The following is a 19,763-nucleotide window of genomic DNA, read 5'->3' as shown; positions in this document are numbered from 1 at the left end:
TACACATTGTAATTATCAATTGTATACTAGTATAGTGTACAAGTTTTGCATTGGAGTAGGTGATCAATTCCTTTAGGATTTGCACAAGGAAATAGGGAATTCTCCTATTTTTAGGGGTTAATTTCATAAAGGATTGCGCAATGAAATAGGAGGAAGGCTAAGGCCTATTTTGGCTAAGTGTTGGTTAGAGAAGATCAAAGAGCAGGAGATCAATATTGCAGTGCAAGTGGTGCTTCAAGGACTGAAGTTGTCATTATAATATATCCGTAGTATCATCTAATTTAATACAAAACAGAGGAGGGGTTTTTCCTAGTTGGGTTCCCCAGTAAAAATACTTTGTTCATTGTGATTGAATGGTTGCATGTTATTGCATGAGTTTCTATTGTATGTTTTCCTTTCCGCAGATTGAGTAGAAGAAATCTGTGTCTATTATTTTCAAATTGAATTCATTAGAAGCTACAAGTTTCAAGCTATTTCTACACGCCCTTGGATTGGGCCTTATCTGACCCATTTGGGCTTGCCATGTGCTGGCTCTAGATTGGTCCAAAATATTCCTTGACTTTGTTGACCATACTTTCATGTCATCATCCATACTAGTGACATCTACTGCCATGTGGCAGCCTGTGAGTCTTTCCTACACAATAATTTTTACAGTTTACCAAAAAATTCAACGGGCCATAAATTTCACATACGGTGTCAAATTGAGGTGTCGTTCATGCCGTTGAATTTAGAACAACGAGCTCTTCGATTTGAAATAGATTTTGTTGAGATTCGAAGACTTAAAAAATTTGGTCTTTTGGGATCCTACTTGATCAACCATATAGATTAAATCGATGATAAACATATCTAGGTATCAATCGATAATAAACATTGAAACACTTTATCACACATCTCAAGTTGGAAAAATTAAAAAAAATTATAAAAATTAATATAAATATATCATTATTATTATTAATAATAAAAATAATTAATATATTAGCTAAACATATATACATTAAAAAATGTAACAAGATTCTTAACGACGGAGATTCATCCCCACATTGTTATGGAGATTCTTATTTTGTAAATAGGCTTAGTTACAATACCATGGGCCAATACCATGGTTTATTGATATCACATGCCAAAAAACAACTCAAATCATATGCCACTTGTTCATATGGCATATTTCTAATTAATGAATTTAAATAGAAGGGAAAAAATGCTAAACTACTTTGGAAATAAATTACTTTAATGTCTATACTACCAAAAATGTTCTAGAATATTCTATGGAGGTTAAATCCCTACCATCCACTTAATAATTATTGATCATTAAATTAAAATTGTGGAAACCCAATTCCAAAATAGACATCTCTATCAACATTATTATTATTAATAAAATTATGCATTAATTAATCAATAATTATGTATTTTTTTTTATATCTAGTGGAATCGACAATGGTGGTGGTATTGTACTCGCATTATACGAGGTCGAATCCCACCGGCTGCCACTATAACCGCTAGGAGGAACCACCCAGCCCGCAAGAATGGCCCTCAGGTTAAGACGAGACTTGAACCCGTGACCTGCACAGCGGCATGAATGACTTAGTAGACCGTTCGTTGGCCATGAGACCAAACCCCTTTGGGCCATAATTATGTATTTCTTATTAATTATAAATTTCTTAAATTGGAATTATAGCATTGAGAAAATGATAAGTGGAGGATGGAAAACTTTGTATGGGTTTGAGAACAATTGTAAGCTAACAAATCTTTGTATTTGGAATAAATAAATATAAAAAAATCCTCATTGAAAGTGTGGTCACCTTTGCTATTTTATATGGATGTGAGGTTTGGGGTTGTAGTATATCTAGAGAATCATGGAGGAAGATTGAGCAGATCCAAAAACATTTTATAAACTATAACCTCAAGATTAAAAGATGTACTCGTTACCTTATCCTCCTTATTGAAGATAGCATTTCCCCTATTGAAAGCATGGCTATGACTAGGTATATCATATATAAGAAGTTATGCAACATGAAAGCCAAGAGGTTTCCCAAAATTGCTTCTAATGCTAGCTAAACCTGCACCTCCTGCTCAAGCAAGGATAACATAAGAAATCTCAATCTCGGCTAAAACATTGGGGGTTGAAAGAAGAGATCATCTTGCAGAATAAATATAACATTAAAAATATTATTACTTCCAATTTAAGGAGAAGTTATGGAGCAATAAAGAGTTAAAGAGAAAAAGGAAACTGAAATATTATAACAAGGTGATAAACCCAATCTTGAAAATCAGAGCTATTTCTTTGTATTGACTAGTGTTAAGAATTAAATGAACATTTCTAAGATAATGACTCATTCTCATGAGCTTCATAGTGAAATCAATGTTGGTACACTCCCAAAACCCCATGGGAAGAAAGAGTCAATGATCTGTGTGATACTAAGATGGTTGAAGATGAAAAACACGTTCTCTTAGATTTTTCAGCTTATAGTCAATTCAGTTTTAATTTTCTAAATATTTATCACATTACCGACCTTCTTGACGAATTAGCCAACAAAACTACGATGATTGGGAAAGCTTCTCACTTTTGTTTAAGCAGAAAAGTAAGATGTACACACTGATATTAGGCCAAACAAGTTCAATGGTCCAATTGTATCTTGGGGAGCTGTTTGTCTATTATGCCGAACAAGTTCAATGGTCCAATTGTATCTTGGGGAGCTGTTTGTCTATTATTGGTTGTAACCAGAATCTGTTATTGGTAGTAACAAGAGCGAAAAAAACTTAGGCATATGTAACTAGAGTCTGTTTTCAAAATCTTTTTTAAGTAATAAAAGATGTTGGTTTTTTCTACTTAAAAAAAATCTAGTAGTCCCATCCCAATGCTAATCATCAGGATTCCCTTTGTCAACTATATGAAGGTAAGGGGAGCATCCTAGAGAATAGCAAAATATGCCTACTTTGGCCTCTTCTGATTTCTCATATTTTTAGATTCATTGAAATACACTAACATCCATGCAGCATTATAAATTATATAAAGCTCTCAATTCAAAACTCAAGATTCAATGAATGAACGAATTATTTAATACTCCAATGTAAAACTGGGATTCAATTATTTCCCAATAAAGTGGAGCAAGAAAAACTATTTTGTAATGGTTTCATCTCATAGGGGTTTCATTTGGATTCATTCAATTATTTCCAAATAAAGGGAAACCAGAAAACTTCTTGTGTAATTGTTTAGGCGTTTTATTTGAATAATCACATATGTATTTTGGATCCTTGAAGGTTTTTATATTGTTGTTTAAAGGTCATATTTATTAAAATATCCTCGGGGCTGTAATTTTCAACAAACCTCACTTCCTACATTTACTCACAATCGTCACATGCATTTTCTTTCCATGTTGTTGACAAGGATGGCCTATGCATATTTCTTTCCTGACTTCGTAAAAAAAAAAGACCATGTGTAAAATGGCATCATTCAACTTTTAATTATTCCACGTTCTTCTGTAATTTCATTGAAATTTGAGTTAAATTGATATAATGTTATAAAAATTCGAATGTATGCATTTTGTCTCCATGGCAGTGATGGCGATGTCCCGTTCATAATTATTACAGATTTGACTTAAAAAAATAAAATAGAATCCGGAAATTTATGTTATTTAAATTTTTAGTGTAATTTATATAATATTTATTACAATAGAATATTTGGAATTTTATGTTAATTAAATAGGATTAAAAATCAATATATACAAGTTGAAATCAATACATTAAGTGCAATCATTCAAATAAGATTAGAAATGAATATTTACATTGAAATAAATATATGTATTTCTAAAAAAAAATAATATTAATGTTAAAATAATCTAAACTCAAGTTAAGATCTTACATATACCTTTACTCTTTTAATTTAATAAAATTTCAATAATTTTTAGTATCTTGTTTTTTATGTGAATTTAAGACTTTGATAAATTCAAAATCTATTGAAAAGATTTACTTCATCACTTTCTATGGTTAATAATGTTTAATATTATATAATATCATTTAATATTAAACATATATTACATAATATTATGTTAAATATTTTACCATGATTTATTCTAGACATGACAATATTATGCTTAACATTATCCTATTATAAAACTATGTCTAATATAATATAATATATTATTATAATATTAATATTTTGTATTATAATAGTATATTATATTAAAGCTTTGTACATTAAAATATGTTATAATATATTGAATTTTTTTTTTCTAGTTAAGACAAACCTAAGTACCCACGAGGGATTTGAACCGGTGACCTATCACAAGGAGTGCCTTAACAACGCACCCATTCACCGTCAATCCAAAGCCCTATGGGCTTATAATATATTGAACTTAGTATTATATTAAAGTTAATATTATATTGATATAGAGTTATTAACTCTAATATTATATTAAACCTAATAATATTAATATAAGAATATATTAATATTAAACCCAATATTATATTAAAATTATTTATATTATTCAAATACTTAAACGTGTAGCCATTTTTTTAATTACAATAAGGGAAAATTGGATAGAATTGTCTAAACAAATCTTCAATGCCTTCACCTCTTTTTCTATTATTTTAAGTTTATTCCAGATAAACTCCTCATGAATTCTATGATAGAAGCATTGCCTTAATTACCAAGAATATAACAATCTTATTTCACTTAAATAACTTAATAGGTTTTAAGATATCCAACTTACCTTAAATCTATTATCTTAATATGATAAATAATTATAATATGTTAATGGTTATAAAATAATCATTATATAATGTTGATCTGGATTGGATCACTATATTGTTTTTCATCCTTGCCAATGCTTTCAGAGTGGAAAAAGTGGAGGAATCATCTTACGGGGTTGTTTTTACCGGTGGAACCTAGTTTGGCAAAACATGGTATGAAACCTTCGGGGAGAAATTTGAGGCATCAAATGACGTTTTTTGGGGGTAAACCTTGTCACTTTAATGCGACACTTTTTCATGCTATTCTACACACAAATAAATTTCCAATGACGCAAGAATCGTGTCAATTGGTGTCTGTATGTGAAATTTATGCCACTCAGAAGTTTACCTTCCTATTTTCACCACCATAATTCGAGAGGATGCCACGTCAAACCATAATATTCATGAAAAATGAGCTAGCCATGTGATTATGATGTAGAAGACTCTAGAAGATTCAATATTGTAACTATGGTTAAGAGTTGAGGTAGTCAAACCTAACCATTAGTAGGTTATTGGGTTGTGTTATAACTAGGTGCTAGGAGGAAAGGGGGTTTCATTCTTTCGATTGCATTTGTTCCATAGATGAAAAAAATATCCAAGAGGGATAGGAGATAGAGCACATAGAGAGGATTTGTGCACTGTAGCATCTGACGGGCCATTGGCCATACTTTTTTGTACTTGCATCCATATTTCCATTCAAAGAAAGAGAGTGAAGCAACCTCACCTTCCAGCTAGGTTTTTCACTCAAAAGGGTTTCCCAGAGCATATCTTGTGTCAGATGTGTGTGTGAGATTTTATTTTTCCATTCTCTATTTTCTAGATAATTTTCATTCGCATGCATGCACTATTAATAGTAAATCTACAGATCCAGAAATCTAATAAAAATATAATAGTGTAGAATTTCATATTTTTATTATTTTATCATATCTGTTGTGATGAACTTCCTAGTGGAATATCCATAGAAATTTATAGATCACATTGGTATTAGAGCATGTTTCTTTGGGTATATTGTGGATAGTTGCAGGGGATCTAGATCAGTAGGGCCAAAACTCATAAAACCCTAATCATGGCCGATGACTCTATGAATGACCCTCATGATCCTACAAAGGGGAGGTTTTTGTGGCTAGAATAACAAGTCACAGATATAAATTGTAATGTAAATATCCTCATGGAATCCTGGAGAAATAAGCTTGGGATATTTGGAGAAGACGAGGGTTCAAATGCAGAAGAAAAATTAGAAGGGGGATCAGGAGATTGGGAAGAAATGGAGAACAAGTTGAAGAAAGAACCCGAAAAAGATCAACCTAGTTCAAGTGTCATGAATCAATAACAGTCCTTGTTTAAAATGGAAGCAAAGGTTGATATCAAGTTGTACCATGGCGATATTACCACTTTGAAGCTAAATCACTAGTTATAGCAACTGGAAGTGTATTTCAACGTCCATCAAATTGAGGAAGGACAAAAGATCTTATTTGCACTACTACAATTAGAGGGCCATGCCCTGACTTGGTGGGAGAGAAACATGGAGACCCTAAGGTTGGAGGGAGAGCCTCCAGCAGCTAAGTAGGAGGACTTCAAGACCCTCACTAAGTCACAATTTTACCCTATTGTGTACATAGAGGACCAGTGGATTTGGTCATCGCTACTTCAAAAACCTAGGGCAAAGCATGCAGAAGTACACCACAAAGTTAAAAAAAGATGGCCATAATGTTGGGTATCTATCCAAAGAACCTAGATGTACTCCTTAAGTATTTGGGGGGTCTACACCACCATATGCGGGAGCAAGTGACATTGTTCAAGCCCAAATCAGTGGATGTCGCTTGTGTAGAGGCATGGTACTTGAAGAGAATAGGCTTGAAGAGAGCATAATTAAGTGGATCTAAGAAGAAGGAGTAATAGGACGCTTCTAACGAGGGAAAGAAGAAGAAAAAAGGGGGAAACAATAAAAAAAACGACAACCACAACACTAGTGAAAATATCCTAGCAACCACTACATTCACTGCAACATTGATGACCATACAAAGGAGAAGTGTTGGAAGTTACATCCATAGCTAAACTCGAACAAAAAAAGGAAATATAATAAGAAGAAGAATCTCGTGGCCATTGATTTGAGCAACCAAGTTGAAAGTAGCTTAGACGGGGATGAGAAGTTTGTTTGTATGCTAGTTTAGAAGGAGGTGAATATGAGTAGCCTTCAACAAGAAGAAGTGAAAGAAATGACCAAACTCTTCCATATAAAGATACAGGTCAAGAAGACAAAGATTGATTCTCTGTTTGACTCAAGATCATAGATGAATCTCATTGTAGCAGAGTTGGTCAAGAAGTTGGGGCTAGAAGTTTGTGATCATCCAAATCCATCCACTGGTATGGGAAAAATAAGGATGCAAAGTTGAACGTAACAAAACAATGCAAAATTAGATTTGCTATCAGTGTTGATTTTATTAATGAAGCAAAACTAGATGTAGTTCCCCTTGATGTATGTGGAGTCATGTTTGGGAGTCTGTACATGTACATGCAAGATGTAATATTCATGCATAGAGCCAACTAGTACTGGATCGTCAAGGATGGAAAATCGTTCATCATCAATGTGCACAAAGGCAAGTCAATAATTTCATTGGTAAGTGCCAAACAAACCAAGAATTTGATCAATACCAGCACGAACTATGTTTTACTATTTTTAAGAGAAAATCAATTTGTAAAAGAGTTAGTAAAAGGAAAGGCATCCCTAAAGGGGTGTAATAAGAGACAAAAATAACAACTGGAAGAGTTTCTACAAGAATACAAGGATAGATTCCGAGAGCCTAAAGGCTTACCACCTAAGAGGGAAGTGGAGCATGAGATCCAACTATTGTTAGACTCCCCATTGCCAAACATTGGGATGTGCAGACAGTCTATTATAGAAGCAAATGAGGTGAATAAAAAATCATAGCATCTACTAGAACAGGGTGTCATTCAACCAAATGCATCACCATGTGGGTCACCCTTCATCATTGTGACAAAAAAATGATGGGGCTTGGTGAATGTGTATAAAATAAAAGGCATTAAGAAAAATCATGCTCAAGAATAGATAAACCTTGCCTAGGATAAATGATCTATTGGATCAGTTGCAACAAGAAAAGTACTTCACCAAGTTAGATTTAATGTCTGGATATCACCAGGATCGAGTAAAAGAAGAAGATACATGTAAGACCTCCTTCAAAACTAGGCAAGGTTTGTATGAGTGGTTAGTCATGCCATTTGGCCTATGTAATGCACTGGCTACATTTATGTGATTGATGAATGATGTACTGCTCCCTTTTATAGATTCATTTGTTATAGTATATTTGGATGATATATTGGTATATAGTGCTACTTGGGAGGATCACATCTCACATTTGATGCAGGTGATGGAGACATTAAAGAAGCACCAACTACTAGTGAATTTGAAGAGGTGTGAGTTTGTAAAGTTGTCTTTGGTGTATTTGGGGTATGTGATAGGTGGAGGAGAGCTGAAAATAGATCCTTCCAAGATGGAGGCCATCATGAAATGGTCGGTTCCTGCTAATGTTTTTGAGGTCAAGAGTTCCATTAGGGAAACACAATACCTGAGGAAATTCATAGCCTCATTTTTAGTGGTAGCAGTACCGCTCTGTGCCATAGCAACAAGTGGCAAGATTTCTAGTGGGGAAAGGGTCAATAGAGGGCTTTCATGGAGTTAAAGAAGAAAATTAGTCAAGAACCAGTTTTGGCATTACCAAAATTGCAGTATCCCTTTGAAGTGGAGACAGATGCAAGTGGGTATGTTATGGGAGTAGTTTTGATGTAGGGAGGAAGGCCTGCATGCTTCCAATCTGAAGTATTTCATGGGGAATTTCTTAACTACCCTACCTACAACAAGGAGCTATATGCCCCGATGCAAGATGTTAAAATGTGGAAGCACTATGTGATGGGAAAGGAGATAGTAATCCACACAAATCACCAACCACTATAGTACTTGTAAGCCCAGAGTAAGCTACAACAGACTAGGCATTACAAGTGGATGGGGTTTATACAATAGTTTCATTTGGTGATCAAGTACAAGAAGGGTAGTAAAAACAAGTTGGTTGATATGCTCTCAAGGACACCCACATCAAATATCACAACTTTGGGACTCTTATGCACATGGATCCATTCACCCATGATGCATACAGAGAGGCATATTCAAAGGATGAGGACTTGAGGGAGGTGTTTCAACAGTTGCAGAGTCAGAGTCATGTGTACGATGGTGACAACACTGTTGACTTCCATCTCCAAGACGAGTTACTCTACATATTACATAAGCTATGTATTCCTAAAGCTGAGCGATTGTAGTTGATTAGAGAGGCTCACACCTCCAATATTGCAAAGAACTTGGGTTTAGGAAAGACCATGGTCAACATGTAGAGATATGTGTATTTTCCCAAGATGCAAGAGAAGGTAGCTAGGTTCATCATAGGATGCTGCTTTATTGTACCGACAAGCCTAGCAATAAGAAACATGGTCTATATCATCCCTTCTTGTACTCACTCGTCCTCGGGAAAGCATTTCCATGGAATTTGTGGGAGGTTTACCAAAACCTAGGAAGGGACATGAGTACATATTCATGGTAGTTGATAGGTTCAACAAGATGTGTGTTTTGATGCCCAGTAAAAAGACTATCAGTGGGAAGGAAACAAAAAAGTTGTTCTTTGAATAGGTCTAGGTGCACATTGGGATACCAAGGAGAATTATTTCAGACAAGGATACAAGATTTCTCAGTGCATTCTAGACTACATTGTGGGAGAAGATGAACATGAAGTTGAAGAGATCTACAACATTCCATCCATAAACATATTGACAAATAAAACTTGTCAATAGGACTTTGGTGCGACTTGTGAGGGGATACAACCAGAACCATATGAAGACCTGGGATGAAAATCTGGTATATACAACATTCTTACAACAAAGCAATCCACACTTCTATAGGAAAGTCCCCATTTGAGACTTGTTTTAGGTATTTGTCTCCTTCACCTTTGGATATGAGGAGTGAGGGAAGATCTTACAAGATATGCCTTGAGGGATGAAAAAAGTATAGAGAGATCAAGTAGATCCATATACAAGTACAAGAGACACTGCCAAAGTTGTAGGAGAATTATAAGGCCATGAATGATCAACATACGATAGAGAAATCATTCACCGTGGGAGACAAAGTATGGTTATAGTTGAACAAGGAGAGGCTACAAAGACCTAGTAATAAATGAAGGCTTTGAGGTATGGTCCCTTTGAGATACTATAGAAGGTGGGTGATAATTCCTATCGAGTCAATTTACCACCATATATGCACATCTACTCAAATGTGAATGTAGAGAATTTGAAACTATATGAGCCTTCCATGCTATATTAGGAAGAGGAATAGGTCCTACCTTTTGTGGAGGATTTGACACCATATCCTCAGGAAGAGTTGATAGAAGATACAATTTTGTATAAGAGGTCCAAAACTACAAGACAGGGCCAACTTGACCTTTGGCATATTGGGATGAAAGGACAAATTCTTGGCAATGCTAAATGGTACACCAAAGAGAAGGTGGAGGAAAAATTTCCTCACCTCATTCGGTATATGCTTTTGGGGACCAAAAGCCTCCCAAAATGGGGAGGTATGATCTAGATTGGATCATTATATTGTTTTTCATCCATCTCAATGTTTTCAGTGGAAAAAGTGGAGGAATTAGCTCACAAGACCATTTTTACCCATGGGACCCAATTTGGTAAAACAAGGCTTGAAACCTTCCAAGAAAATTTTGAGGCATAAAATGATACTTTTTGGGGGAAAAATTTTCCTTCTTTAGTGTGGCACCTTTTCATACTATTCTACACACAAAGACGTTTCCAACGATGCAAGAATCACATCAATCGGAGTCCGTATGTGAAAGCTATGACACTCAGAAGTCTACCTTCCTATTTTCGCCATCATAATTCAAGAGGATGCCATGTCAACCCCCATTATTCATGAAAAAGGGGCTAGCCATGTGATTATGATGTAGAAGAATCTAGAAGAGTTAATATTGTAACTATGGTTAAGAGTTGTGGTAGTCAAACCTAACCATTAGTAGGTTATCAGGCTGTGTTATAACTGAGTCACTAGAAGGAAAAGGGGTTCAATTATTTCAAGTGCATTTGTTCCATAGCTGAGCAAAAATAGCCAAGAGGGATATGAGATAGAACACATAGAGAGGATTTGTGCATTGTAATAGCCCAAGGGCCACAGACCATACTTCTTTATACTTGCAGCCATATTTCCATTAAGAGAAAGAGAGTGGAGTGACCTCACCTTCTAGCTAGGTTTCTCACCTGAAAGGGTTTCCCAGAGCATATCTTGTCTCAAATGTGTTTTTGAGCTTTTATTTTGACATTATTTATTTTTTTATAAGTAGAACTTCGACGTAAATCACATAAAGAGAGACATTTTTCGACGCTTTTCGAACCAACCAGTATGGCTCATCGTTAGGACAAGTTGAAGAAACAGATCCAGCTTTGCATGCTAAATAGTCTGAGCAGAGCCTCCAACGGCTATCTTGATCAACGGCTAATTTTGACTTAGGGACTGTAGTCAAAAAGTCAAAATGATAATTTAAAGGGAGTTAGTTAGATTATATAAGAAAGAAATAATTATAGATGTTGATTACGCTATTAGTTTAATAAAAAACCGTGACTTGTATGGGAATTAGTTAGATTAAGGACCTGACTTATATCCATATATATATATATATATATATATATATATATATATATATATATATATATATATATATATATATATATATATATATATATATTAAATATATTAAATAAATATATAAATAAAATTCAGTTAGATTAAGGACTTGACTTTTATAAATATATATATATATATATTAAATATATTAAATAAATATATAAATAGTTGAAAGGTATGATTTAAAAATAAATTAAGGGGAATTAGTTATGATAAAGACCAATATAAAGTTAATATTAAATATATAAATAAAAGTTAGTTGAAAGGTATAATTTAAAAATAAATTAAGGGGAATTAGTTATAATAAAGACCAATATATATATATATATATATATATAAGAGGTAGGTTAGTTAGTTATAATTACTAGAGGATTCTACTTATAAATGAAAGGGAGTTCTGTAGAAAAGGAGAAGGGAAAAAACCTAGAACAAACACAAAATAATGAGTACCAGAAAGAAGACACTATGAGCGAAGCGGAACATGAAATGGATCAGGAAATGACCCAGAATGACACGGACCCGAGGACCATGAACTACTAGATATTCTTGATAAGTAAAACCTAGACCTAGAAGGCTTCTTGAGGCAGGGTACTACGAGGGGAGTGCATTCGCTACCTCAAGAGGAACTCAACATAATACAACAACTGTTTCTATGGAGAACTCAAAATAGGAAGCCAGAGCGAGGGAACCACATAGACAAGCAGGACAACAAAGGGGTGAAAACGATGAAAACTACGCTGGGACTAGTTAATAGAAACCCGGGCAAGAAAAGAGGTAGGAAAAAGCAGAATGAACTCTTGATGGAGTGTGGAAAGCTGATGATTGATTCAGGTAAGATGAAAGATCTAGCCAGCTACTCTTTTACAAATCTTTTATAATGAAGTTGATATCCTAGAATATTAGAGGTCTAGGGAGTAAGAGAAAGCAGAGAATGCTTAGTAACAGAATGAAACAAGAAACGCCGGATATAATGTTCATCCAAGAAACGAAATGTTCCATTCAAAAGCTAAGACAAATCCACAGTAAATGGCTCAGTAGCTATGAGTTTCTAGAAGTAAAAGCAGAGAATACAGCAGGGGGTATACTCACTTTATGGAACCCCCACAAAATAGGCATTCTGGATGCTGAGGCTTCCAGAAATTACTTATCAATTGTCATTCAACCGGTAGGTGAAAGGGACACCTTTCTGGTCACAAATGTTTATGGTCCTCAGAGAATAGATGATAAACTTAAGTTTCTAGATACCCTGGTGGATCTCAGGAACAGACATGCAGATATACCATGGATCATGGGAGGGGATTTTAACATGATTAAATCCATTTCAGAAAAGAAAGGAGGAACAAGATCTCTCAGTAAAGACTCCATGGCTTTCCAAACCTTTTCTGACAACATAAATCTAGCTGATGCTAATTGGAATAATGGACTCTTTACTTGGAATAACAGGAGAGGAGGTGATGCCCTTGTTGCCTCAAAGCTACACAGATTCTTCATCTTTGAGAATCTTATGCTAAATGGTAAAGAGGTAACAGCGCGAGTTCTTCCCTTTGGAGGATCAGATCATTGGCCAATCCAATTGGAAATCAAGGGTATAGGAACTCCTAGAAACAAACCCTTCAGATTTGAAAATAACTGGCTATCTCATCCAGACTTTGCAAGCAACATTGAGAAATGGTGGTCAGAGGAATTGCAGATTCAGGGGACCAGAATGTATCGTCTTCACAAAAGACTAAAACATATAAAATTATGGCTTAAGGAATGGAATAAGAAATATTTTGGTAATATTTTTGAAGAAAAGATAGTAGTAGAAAATACAATGCAGGTTCTCAACCAAGCTCTAATCAAAGAAGGCTTTGATAAAGATATCGGTGAAAAAGCAAATAAACATTATAGAGAATGGGAAAATCTATGTAAACAAGAGGAAATATTTTGGAGACAAAAGTCCAGAGTTCAATGACTAAAAGAAGGAGAGCGCAATACAAAGTTCTTCCATAGAACCACCATGGCTAATAGAGTTCACAACAACATCCCTTCCATCAAGAATGACGCTGGGGAACTTCAGATCTCCCACAAAGCTATAGAAGCTGTGTTAGTCCACCACTTCCAAGGTATAACATAGGATAACAATACAGACAGAGAGCAAGCCATCAGGGAAATCACTAGTAATGTATCGAAACTGGTATCCAAAGAGGACAACTTCAACCTTAATAGACTAGTAATGGAAGGGGAGCTTAGTGATGTCCTCAAAGACATGCAGAATGGCAAACCACTGGGCTCTGACGGTTTCAATGTGGACTTTTTCAAAGCTTGTTGGAATATTGTTAAGCATGACATATTGAAAGTGGTGGAGGATTCTAGGTCTAACAAAATCATTCTGAAAGCCCTCAATACTTCCTCCGTTGCCCAGATCCCCAAATAGAAGATGGCTCATACACCAGATAAATACAGACCCATAGCCCTATGCAACGTAATCTACAAGATTATATCCAAGGTTGTGGCTAACAGACTCAAACCTTTTCTTCCGGTCCTGATTTCTGGGGAACAATCAGGTTATGTGGAGGGCAGACAAATTCTGGATAACATCATTCAAGCGCAAGAAGTGGTGCACGCTTTAACTAGCAATAAGAAAGCGGGTATGATCATGCAATTAGACATTGCCAAAGCTTATGACAAGGTAAACTGGGTCTACCTCAAGAAAATGTTGATTGCATTTGGATTTGATCATATCTGGGTCAGATGGGTAATGGCACTAGTGACCTCCTCCAGTTTTTCTATATTGGTCAATGGCTCCCCCTCAGAGATTTTCAGTCCCTCAAGAGGCCTCAGATAGGGGGACCTGCTCTCCCCCTTCCTTTATATTATCATGATGGAAGGGTTGGGGAGAGCTATAAAGTAGGCAAAAGCAGCAGGAAAGATTAAAGGTCTGCAACTTACTGATAATGGGCAGGCTCTGACTCACCAACAATTTGTAGATGATACCATGCTTCAAGGACTCCCCACAGTCCAGGAAGCTTCAAACTACAAAAAAAATTCTAAATATTTTTGCCTTGGCTTCAGGTATGGAAGTTAATCTATCCAAATCAAAAAAAAATTCTTCAATACCAATATTGCTATTCAGAAAAACATCTCCAGAATTCTTGGTTTCCAAAGGGATTCCCTTCCTTCAAAATATTTAGGAGTCCCTCTAACTACAAAACCACTGCTCAAAAGTATATGGGAACCTTTGATCAACAAGTTGCAGGACAAAGTCAGTAAATGGACCACCAGAGCTTTAAACCTTGTTGGCAGGTTAGTTCTTACAAAAGCAGTGCTTTAAGCAATCCCTATCTTCATGTTATCAGCCCTCCCAGCTCCCAAAGGGGTCCTTCAGTAGTTTAGAGACATTCAAAGAAACTTCCTTTGGGGTAGGGAGGAGACTAAGAGGAAACGGGCTTTGGTGTCTTGGGATAAAATTTGTAAGCCCAAGAACCATGGAGGGCTAGGATTGGATGATCAGGAGATTCTCAGTAAGGCTCTAAGGGCCAAACTTTGGCGGCGTTGGGTCCAAAAACCAGAAAATCAATGGGCAATTTTCTGGAAAGAAAAATATGTTAGTTCCTGGCAGAACAGTAATCTTATAAGAATGTCAGGAAATATAAAGGGTTCTTATATTTGGAACAAAGCCTGGGAGAATAGAAGACTAGTACAAGAGAATAGCTTCTGGGAGATAAGAGACGGAAATCTTGCTCTTTTCTGGGAAGATAAGTGGTAGCAAGAATCAATTCTGGAAAAAGAAGACTTCCTTGATCTTAAACAAGAGTCAGATTCCCAAGGTTTAATAAAGGTTAAAGATTTTTGGATGCAATCTCATCTTACGGAAAAGTGGAGAATCTGGAGAAACATAGATTGCAGAAATAACAATCTCCTGAAAACTAAAGCAGAGGAGCTCAGGAAAATAGTAGAACAAAGAAAGATCTTGGTGGCAGAGGGACAAGACCAACTGAGATGGGGAAATAATAAAGAGGGCACCTTTAATCTTAAGGAAGCAAAAAACATTCTCCTCGAGCTGGATCCCCTGGTTCCAAATAAAATTTGGCAAAACCTTTGGAAGCATCCAATGTGGATGAAAATCAAACTCTTCATGTGGGTTGTTTATCACAAGAAAACTCTGACTTGGGATAACATAAGGAAAAGAGGGGTACAAGAGCCTTCAAGATGCCTGCTTTATGAAGCTCAAGAAGAAACCTTGGAACATCTACTCAACAACTGCATCTTCACATCCTGGTTATGGGACTTATTTGCTGCAATCTTTCAACAATTTGATAGGGACAGAAGAAGCATCATTAGTACCCTCATCAACTGGAAGAATTTTTTTTCGAAAAACGAAATTCTTAACTCAGCGTGGGCTCTTACACCAAGCTTCATCATATGGAACGTGTGGAAGGAGAGGAACAACATAATTTTTAAGGGAGAAAAAAAGTCCCCTCAGCACCTGCTGGTGTTAATCCTGACACAGCTCAAGGAAACTGTGAAAACCACAGTTTGCAGCTTCCCCAAAAATCCCCCCTCAGACGCAGATTTAAAAATTCTCAGGCAGCTGGGGATGCAGGGGCTCACCCTCCTTGGCATTGACAGGAAGATCTTTCCGTCGGACATGGAGAAGGAATTTTGGCATCCTTCTCCGGAAGGCTATTTAAAATACAACATTGATGGGGCTTCAAAAGGGAACCCGGGAACAACAGGGTATGGAGGTGTCCTCAGGAATACAGAGGGAAGTATCGTTAGCATCTTTCATTACCACCTAGGTACAACCACCAATAACATGGCTGAGATAATGGCTATGGAGCAATGTCTGGATTTGTTGAAGCAGGACAACTGTCTTAATGTCATGATAGAGGCAGATTTGAAGTTAATTATCAACTCAGTGCAAAAAATCCATAATGGAACTGCGCCGGATAAAGTCTCTAAGCATTGGAAACTAATTCGAGTCTTCCAAAGAATTCAAAGCCATCTTCAAATCCTGCGTACTATCAGTTTCCACCACGTACGCAGAAAGGAAAATAAGCTAGCGGATCTTCTGGCCAACCAGGGGGTCACCTGTACAAAGATTAATGTGTCGACGAAGTGGTAGGAATTGAGGCCAAGTAGACTGAGAGCTCTATGTTGCGAACAGGCGGAAGATGGCAGGGAGGTGTTTAGACTCAATACCATGGGGAATAGCTCGATTTGATTTTCCCCTGGTTGTGCCTTCATTATGAGTAAATTTTGCTGGAGAAAAAAGAACCATGTCTGGTCGCCCAGACTCAAGGTGTAAGAGTGAAGCAGATCTTAGAGGATTCCCATAAGTCCTTGCTCTATGGTACACTCGCACCCTTACAGTATCCCATACCAAGGCGGGGAAGTTATACTTTTGCAAGAGGAACCAGGTCTTTCGGCATCTGGTGGTTACAGTCTACGGAGGCCAGATTGCAAAACCATCTCCCAGGTGGTTTCCGACTGATCGCACTGCCCTTAGAGTGGTAATGGTTTTGGTGTTTCCGTAGCGATCCCATCCATCCTGCAACACGTGGCAGGGTGAGGGTTCTGAAAACCGCCCTCCATCGCAGATTAACTTTACTCCTTCTTGTCCTGTGCGAAATCCTTCTCATCCGTTGGATTTGGGTGCTGCGAATCAACGGTTGTCCAACACCGTGCAACTTGGTGGGGCTGGACTGTTAAATTTCGGGCTCTTTAGCTTTACGTTTGTCTCATCTGCCGTCGATCTTCTTGCTTCTGTGGGTCAGATCTACGGGTGGGGGTATTCCAGAGGGAGGCCGCGCGAAAACACGCGGGCCTTCCGAGGGTTATTCAGGAGCCTTGTCGGTTATTTCTTAGGCTCGGACTTTTATACGTGAAGCTGTACGGGATTGAACTTAGCAGCTTATGTTTTTATTTCTTTTCTGGCTTTTCGAAATCGAGCGGACGGTTGTATACATTGTACATTATTTTTTTTGACTCAATGATATAGAAGGACCCATTCTTGCTTCATCAAAAAAAAAGAATGCTAGGATCTAAATTTTAATCTTTGGAAGTTTTTTTCACTGAGGATGGCAAGATGAAGCGTGCAAAATTTGTGGAGGTAATAGTGAATGCTAGGATCTAAATTTTAAGATTTTGTATTAATCATCTATTCTTTAAAGACTCATGGTAAATTGTGATGTATTTTTAAGTTGACAGCAAGGGTTTTATTTCTAGTATACTTGTCAAATTCTACTATTTTTTTTTTTTTTTAGGTTTTACACTTTTGTTAAATGGAACTCAATGACCTAATTGGTGGAAATTCATCTAATTTCTTTCCTTCTCAAGAATGTAGTGGGTTATGATTGAGAATTCATATTATAATACTCAATCTAACAAGGTATATACTGCAAACATGGTCTTTAACAAAATTATAGGTTTCAAAGACAAATTTCATGAGAGAAAGTAAGATTGATTAAGGATATCATTAGGAAGTTAGGAGTATTCCCTACTCATTTTTTCTTCTGTAAAAACATTTTTCGTTTGAATGACTAGAAAAAACAGTGGAAAATGTATGAAATAATGCAAATAACGCATCTATGACAGAAAATTGCCTGGAACTGAGTGTAATGTAGGTGAGGATTAAGTGCATTGAGAACAATTAATCATAAGTTATTTTGGGACACAACCCATATTCATCTTCCACTTAGTGGGGAGCTCAGTTCTAAATATAGGAAGATGTCATATTGTTTGAAGAATCCAGGTCCTATCCAAGTAAGAAGAGGAGGTTTCAATCATAATTGCTTTCTTAAGGAAATAATAATTAATATAAATGATATTAATATGTCCAAGAACAAGGGGTTTATAATTAGTTTGCGAAAATCAAAATAGATAGAAAACATATAGGAGGTTCACTGATGTTATTGATTCTAGAAAGGGAATGTTAATGTACTTACCTAGATTTTGTTTCTTTTTCTCCTAGTGCTCTAACATGATTAAATTGAACTGTGGAAGAGTGTCCCCTATTTATCTAGCTAGGAACTGGTGATACTATCATGCCTTGTGACAAGTCTAAAGATACATATAGCTTAATGATATTGTGCATATGAGCTCAATACAAATCAGCATAGCTATTCATAGTAGCAATTTGGTTTTGTCCTTCATCATTCTGGTAACACCATTGTAATGTATTGCTTCAAGTGTATATCGTATATAAAGGTGATTAAGCAAGAATATATGTATAGTGTATGAGCGAACTACCTCATTCTCTTGATACCCTACATGTTATTAGAATTTGGAGTACTGTTCCTGGTGGCCAAGTATGCACCCTTTAGTATTCAATCTTCTTGTAATCCTTTTTCTATGTTGGAGATAAAGATATGCAACCAATGGTTCGTGGGGGTAAAAATACTAAAGTATATTGAGAGCGCTCATAGCCAATATTTCATGTGTGTAGATCCTCTGATACTAGCTAGCCAAAGTTAGGTTAATAGTAATGAAAAATAGTAGTCAAATTTACTAACATATCTGAGTTAGGGGTCTTTGTGCATACCCCAGAGAACCTTATTGTGTGTGAGGTATATGAATGAAAGGTTGTGGTTTATGCAGTTTTAGTTCTCCCTATTTTATTTGGGAATAACTTTGTTCCATATATAAGAGTTACTCCTCAACCAGTTGGAGAAGTTGTTAAAACTGATCATTTGCAGACTACAGTTGAACCCTTAAAACATGGCATAAGTTTCTTATTTTTTTAATAATAGATTTTTTGAATGAGGTGTCATGGTTAAGTTTTCTAGCCCCATAGACTTCACATTCTATACATTTTTTTTCAAATCAAGAGGTATGACATGCCTTGGTAAATCATGAATTCATTGTGACAAATTCTTCTCTGGAATTTTGGGTGTATATATTTCCGAGTAGAAGTACATGGGAATTGTTAGTGTCAAAGGATTTTGCAAACTTTCACACGAGCCTTGTTTCCTCATTTAATTGAAAATATTATTTTCCTCGACCATCTTATTAATATATGTATCATGTTTGATAAGCAGATTGAAGTTTGTGAGACAATATTGGATTAGCATATATTAAGTTTTCTCATTTTTCATGTATTGATATTCATGTCACTACTTTGTATTTTCTAAAGTAGTGCCAATCAGTTGCAATTTTTTTTCTTGTTTTTATTCAAGTTTAGATTGATCAGAAACATCAAGTTATTCAAATTTTCTTTAGTTGTTGTATGTATTTTTGAGATCTCTACAAACCTGATAATTAAGGAATTATATATTCTTCAATGTAGTATCATGTTTTATGGCAA

The sequence above is a fragment of the Pinus tabuliformis genome, chromosome 3_1 (assembly GCF_031772625.1).
Source record: "Pinus tabuliformis cultivar Carrire ecotype Pingquan chromosome 3_1, CPIR1, whole genome shotgun sequence".
Classification (NCBI taxonomy): domain Eukaryota; kingdom Viridiplantae; phylum Streptophyta; class Pinopsida; order Pinales; family Pinaceae; genus Pinus; species Pinus tabuliformis.
Note: the sequence above shows the minus strand (reverse complement) of the source record.